A 5972-nucleotide genomic window follows, 5' to 3' on the forward strand; every position below is an offset into this window, starting at 1 on the left:
TTAGTTGTATTCTATTTTAATTAATTCGTTTTATTCATAGATGATAGTATATTTTATATTAGTATAATATTAATAAGATGTATTAATATATTTTGTTATTAGTTTATTTTATTTTCAACTTTATTAATGATATTATTTGTAATATTTAAAATCATATTAATTATGATTATTGTAAATATATTAATTCACTTAATAACATTAATAATAATAAGAATAATATTAGTAATAATAATAGAAGTGTAATGAAATATTTCTAGGTATTCGGCCGTTAGAAGTCTCCTGTGTTGGTGTTGTGTTGGGATGTCACTTGCCTGTAATGCACTCCGGTGCCGCTAGAGGCCAGCACTTCCTATACCGTGCGATCACTGTGGCTTCCTGCCTGTGATCACCATAGAGCTCCGGTGAGGCGGAAGTGATCGGTGTGGAGGCAGCACGTGGATAGAGCAGATCCCGGAAGTCGGGGGGTGAAGATGGGGAAGTCGGGGAAGCTGCGCCCCGGGGTGGCCGGGAAGGTGAAGCGCTGGAAGAAGGGACACAGCAGCGACTGCAACCCCGAGGAGAGGAGACACCGGGAGGCCGCACGGAGCCGGTTCTTCACCCGAAGCTCCGGTGAGGGAGACACAATTCTATTATTATTATAGCAATTCATCATCTCCTCCCATTTCCACCATCAGGATTATTATTTTATTATTTCTTACCGGAACATTAATCATTATCTGTACACAAATCATCATTTCTATCATTTATTATTATTATTATTTCCTCCCAGATCTACAGTGAGGATTATTTTATTATTGTTACTGAAATATCAATAATCATCAGAAATCATCATTTCCCCCATTTATCATCTCCTCCCATTTATTATCTCCTCCCATTTATTATCTCCTCCCATTTATACAATGAGGATCATTATTTTATTATTTTATTATTTTATTGTTAATAAAACATTTTATAATCCTCATAGCAGAAATAATATTTTATAATACTTTCCATCATTTATTCTTATTTGGATCTGCGGTGCATTTTTATGTGTTTATATCCGTTCTGGTGCCTTTTTGATGTGTGTGGATCAGGGATCGATGGATCAGGGATCGATGGATCAGGGATCGGTGGATCAGGGATCGGTGGATCAGGGATCGGTGGATCAGGGATCGATGGATCAGGGATCGGTGGATCAGGGATCGGTGGATCGATGGATCAGGGATCGATGGATCAGGGATCGGTGGATCAGGGATCGGTGGATCAGGGATCGGTGGATCAGGGATCGGTGGATCAGGGATCGATGGATTAGGGATCGTGAATTAGGGAACGATGGATCAGGGATCGATGGATCAGGGATCGGTGGATCAGGGATCGGTGGATTAGGGATCGGTGGATTAGGGATCGGTGGGTTGGGGATCGGTGGATTGGGGATCGGTGGGTTAGGGATCAATGGATTAGGGATCGTGGATCAGGGATCGATGGATCAGGGATCGATGGATCAGGGATCGATGGATCAGGGATCGATGGATTGGGGATCGGTGGATCGGGGATCGGTGGATTAGGGATCGATGGATTGGGGATCGGTGGATCGGGGATCGGTGGATTAGGGATCGGGGATCGTGGATTAGGGATCGGTGGATTAGGGATCAATGGATTAGGGATCGGTGGATTAGGGATCGGTGGATTAGCGCAGTGTTTCTCAACTCCGGTCCTCAGGACACACTAACAGGCCAGGTTTGCAAGAAAACTGAAATACATCACAGGTGATCTCATTTGCTGCTCAGTGATTGCAGTATGCTAGTCTGCATCTCCCCAAGGTAATACTTAAAATCTGGCCTGTTAGTGGGCCCTGAGGACCGGAGTTGAGAAAAACACTGATTAGGGATCGACCGATTATTGGCAAAGCTGATCTATCGAGGGCCGATCTGCACTTTCCCCGATATATCGGAATCGCCCCGGAGGTTACTGATATTGCTGATATTTAGGGAAAGTGCTGTACCGGAGTGATGGCTGCAGCTAGAGGCGTCACCCCGGTACCGACGTCCATAGCCAAGGGTCGGCTGTCTTGTAATGACATCTGATGTGGCTGAGAAGCCGCTCGGTTGTCATTACAAGGAGCGGGAGGGGACGTCCCCCCCTCCCCCTCCCACCGCCTTCTACGGCTCACCCCACCAGGAGACCCGGGCATCCGACCTTCACCGCTGCCCAAGACCCGATCAAAGCTGCATTCGGCTCTGATTGGGTCTCCATGTTAAAACCCGGAAGTGATGTCATGACCTATCACATCATCATCATGTTATGACATCACTTCCTGGTACTGTCTGGCGCCAGATTAAAAAAATGAGAGCATTCAAAACAGCCAAACTTGGCGTTTTGAATGCTTTTAAGTGCAGAGGAGGAGTTTGGGGTCTTTTAGACCCCCAGATCCCTCCACAGGAGTACCTGTCACGTGATAAAAATAAACATTTTTTTTTTTTTTTTTTAAATATAAGAAAATATCAGCCGATATGTAATGGCCAAAATATCGATATTGGCAACGGTAAACTTATATCGGTCGATCACTAATGTGGATGCACTGTGGTTTATTCCCTATGTGTTTTTAGATGCGCTGTGGTGCATTTTTGATGCTCTGTGATGCATTTGAATTCACTATGGTGCTGTTTTGACGCGTTTGGATGCACCATGGTGCCTTTTTGATGCATTTAGATGCGCTGTGGTGCAGTTTGGATGCGCTGTGGTGCAGTTTGGATGCGCTGTGGTGCAGTTTGGATGCGCTGTGGTGCAGTTGGGATGGGCTGTGGTGCAGTTGGGATGGGCTGTGGTGCAGTTTGGATGCGCTGTGGTGCAGTTTGGATGCGCTGTGGTGCAGTTTTGACACGTTTAGATGCACCATGGTGCCTGTTTGATGCGTTTAGATTCGCTGTAAAGCAGTTTTGATGCGTTTGGATGCGCCGGGGTGCAGTTTGGATTCACTGTGGTGCCGTTTTGATGCGTTTAGATGCCACATGGTTCCTTTTTGATGCGCTGTGGTGCGGTTTGGATGCGCTGTGGTGCGGTTTGGATGCTCTCTGGTGCAGTTCCTTGTATAAAAAACACAGCAGTAGATGGCAGTAATGAGGAACTTTTTTTAGGTCATTCTAACTTTCATCATTCGGTAATATTCAGCAGAAGAATCGGCCATTGGATGAAGGTAAGTATAGAACTGGGGGAAGGAGGATGGGAAAGGGGGGCCTTTTGGAATGGGTAGGGGGTGGGCCTTTGGAATAGGTCGGGGTTGGGGGGGGGGGGGGATTCGGAATAGATCAGGAGGCGGGGGGGGTAAAACGGATAAATGTACATTATTGTATATCATGTGACTAATAGTCTGATCATCTGGGATACATTGATGCCATTGGTTGATGTTTCTGTTCTCCAGGGAAGAGTGAGCTGACGGTAGACGCTGTAAAGCTGCACAATGATCTGCAGGCGGGTTCCCTGTCCATACAGAAGAGGCCGGAGGAGTAGATGGAGGACGAGGAGGAAATGGCCGTCACAGAAAGATCCGGAGCCACCTTCCTCAGCGGCCTCTCCGACTGCACCAACCTCACCTTCAGCAAAGTCCAGAGATTCTGGGAGTCCAACTCGGCCGCTCACAAGGAGGTGGGTGACGGTTCTGGAGATTTGCAGGATAACTTCACTCCAGATTGCTGACCAGGACTTTTCTGGCACTTTTTGTTTACAAGTTTAAATCGGTCGTTTTTGGTTTGAAAATTATTTATAACCCCCAAATATTATATATTTATTTTTAGCAGAGACCCTAGAGCAGTGATGGGGAACCTCGGCACCCCAGATGTTTTGGAACTACATTTCCCATGGTGTTCATTCACTCTGCAGTGTAGTTGAGCATCATGGGAAATGTATTTCCAAAACATCTGGGGTGCCAAGGTTCCCCATCACTGCCCTAGAGAATATAAATGTCGATCGTTGCAGTTTTTTATGTCAAACTGTATTTGTGCAGCAGTTTTGCAAAAACAATTTTTTAGAAAAAAAAATAAATTTTAATGAATTCTAAAAACAAAACAAAAAATTCCCCAGTTTTTTTGTATAATGTAAACAATGTTACGCCGAGTAAAAAGATACCTAAGGCCTCTTTCACACGGAACGGACCGTATTGCCATCCTCTCCGGCACTTATTTTTTTTACACGGACACGGGTGACACTTGTCCGTATGTCCGCATATCATCCCATCCGTTTGCGGATGATATACGGACATAATGCATGTCTATGGGATTGCGGATGACACCGCTGACATCCGATTTTGCGTCCTTTCCGTTTTTTAAACGAAAGAAGAATAGCGTTCTGTTCCCTTCCAAAAAATGGAACAGAATTTAAAGGACGGAAATCGGATGTCAGCGGTGTCATCCTCTCACATCCACAATCCCATTGACATGCATTATGTCCGTATATCACCCGCAAACGGATGGGGTGATATACGGACATACGGAACGCCCGTGTGACAGAGGCCTTACCTTGCTTTAAAACTGCGCACTCTGGTGGAATGGCAACAAACTGCGGTACTTAAAAAATCTCCATAGACGACGCTTTCATTGCCTTTACAGATTGCCTGTTAGAGCTACAGGGGAGGTCTAGTGCTAGAATTATTGCTCTCGCTCTCACCTTTATGGTGATATCCCATGTGTGGTGCGAACACTGTTTACATATGAATGCACAACGTACGAATGCGTTCGCTTTTACGCACGAGTTTGGGGGCGCTTTCAATTTTTTTTATATTTATTTTATTTTTACCCTTTTAATTTCTTTTTTTATTATTTATTCCTATTGCAAGGAGTGTAAACATCCCTTGTAATAAAAATAAGGGATGACCGGTCCTCTTTATGGAGAAATTTGGGGGTCAAAAAGACCTAAAATCTCTTCTTTACCTTTTTAAAAGCAAAAGATAAAAAACAAAAAAAAACTTGTTTACTTTCAGCCTGCACAGGAAGTGAGGTCATGACGTTGCTTTGGTCCTCCAAGGCCATAGAGGCGATCAAACTACTCTTTGGTCACCTCTGGGACTAGCTGGGCGCACCGTCGGATCATTTCTCGGGTGAACAGGTGGAAGCGGGGAGGAGGTCCCCTTCCAACGTTTGAGGTTTCGAGAGGTTCAAAAGAGCAAAAAAATTATATATATATATATATATATATATAGATATAGAGCTATAAGAATGTAAGACCAGAAGAATGTCCCTTACATTGGTGGTCAGTGGGAAGAATGTCCCTTACATTGGTGGTCAGTGGGAAGAATGTCCCTTACATTGGTGATCAGTGGGAAGAATGTTCCTTACATTGGTGGTCAGTGGGAAGTCGTTATCTATTGTTTCCTCCAATGCAGTGATATAATTGTTATGTGCTTTTTTTCTATCTGTGTGTTTTCTCAGATTCATTTGATTTATAAGACTTCTATCACTGATACAAAGTTTGGATCTCATTAATGATCTCTCTTAGATCTGTGCGGTTCTGGCGGCTGTAACTGAAGTGATCCGCTCTCAGGGAGGGAAGGAGACAGAAACAGAATACTTTGCTGCTCTGGTGAGTGATTTCTCCGCATGTTTGCCATTGTTCTCATTTGTGGAATGTGCGGCTCTATAATGGAAATCTGCAATCAGATATAAGGAATAATATTATGGACGGCAGTACTCCTGTCAGTAATATTATTTGTATTTTGTTGAATATTTGCATTATAGAGCCGCACATTATGAAGCATGAATACATAAACCTTTACTGTGTGCGGTTTCTTTTTTGGGCTTTTGCTGTCAGGGTATGCAGGATAAAAAAAGCTCCAGATAGTGTATTACCGTAAAAAATATATGTTTAATAAAATTGGTCGGTATACAGTACAGGAAATAGTAAACAAACCGCCAGCCATAATGGTGCCCGTGAGTGGAGAGCGGTGAATACCGGCTTGCGTTCAACTCAGGCATAACGGTACACTACACCGCCATTGTGCCGTT

The 5972-nt window shown here is 44.1% G+C and overlaps 1 long non-coding RNA gene across 1 annotated transcript; it reads left to right on the plus strand.

Annotated features, from left to right (window-relative positions):
• Window positions 1–436: 436 nt before the first annotated feature.
• LOC309563763 lies at window positions 437–5554 on the plus strand. Its single transcript, XR_014225741.1, has 3 exons — window positions 437–609; window positions 3398–3621; window positions 5467–5554. It is a non-coding gene; the product is annotated as an uncharacterized lncRNA (long non-coding RNA).
• Window positions 5555–5972: the final 418 nt, after the last annotated feature.

The sequence above is a fragment of the Pelophylax lessonae genome (assembly GCF_965119305.1).
Source record: "Pelophylax lessonae genome assembly, chromosome: 9".
NCBI classification, from domain to species: Eukaryota; Metazoa; Chordata; class Amphibia; order Anura; family Ranidae; genus Pelophylax; species Pelophylax lessonae.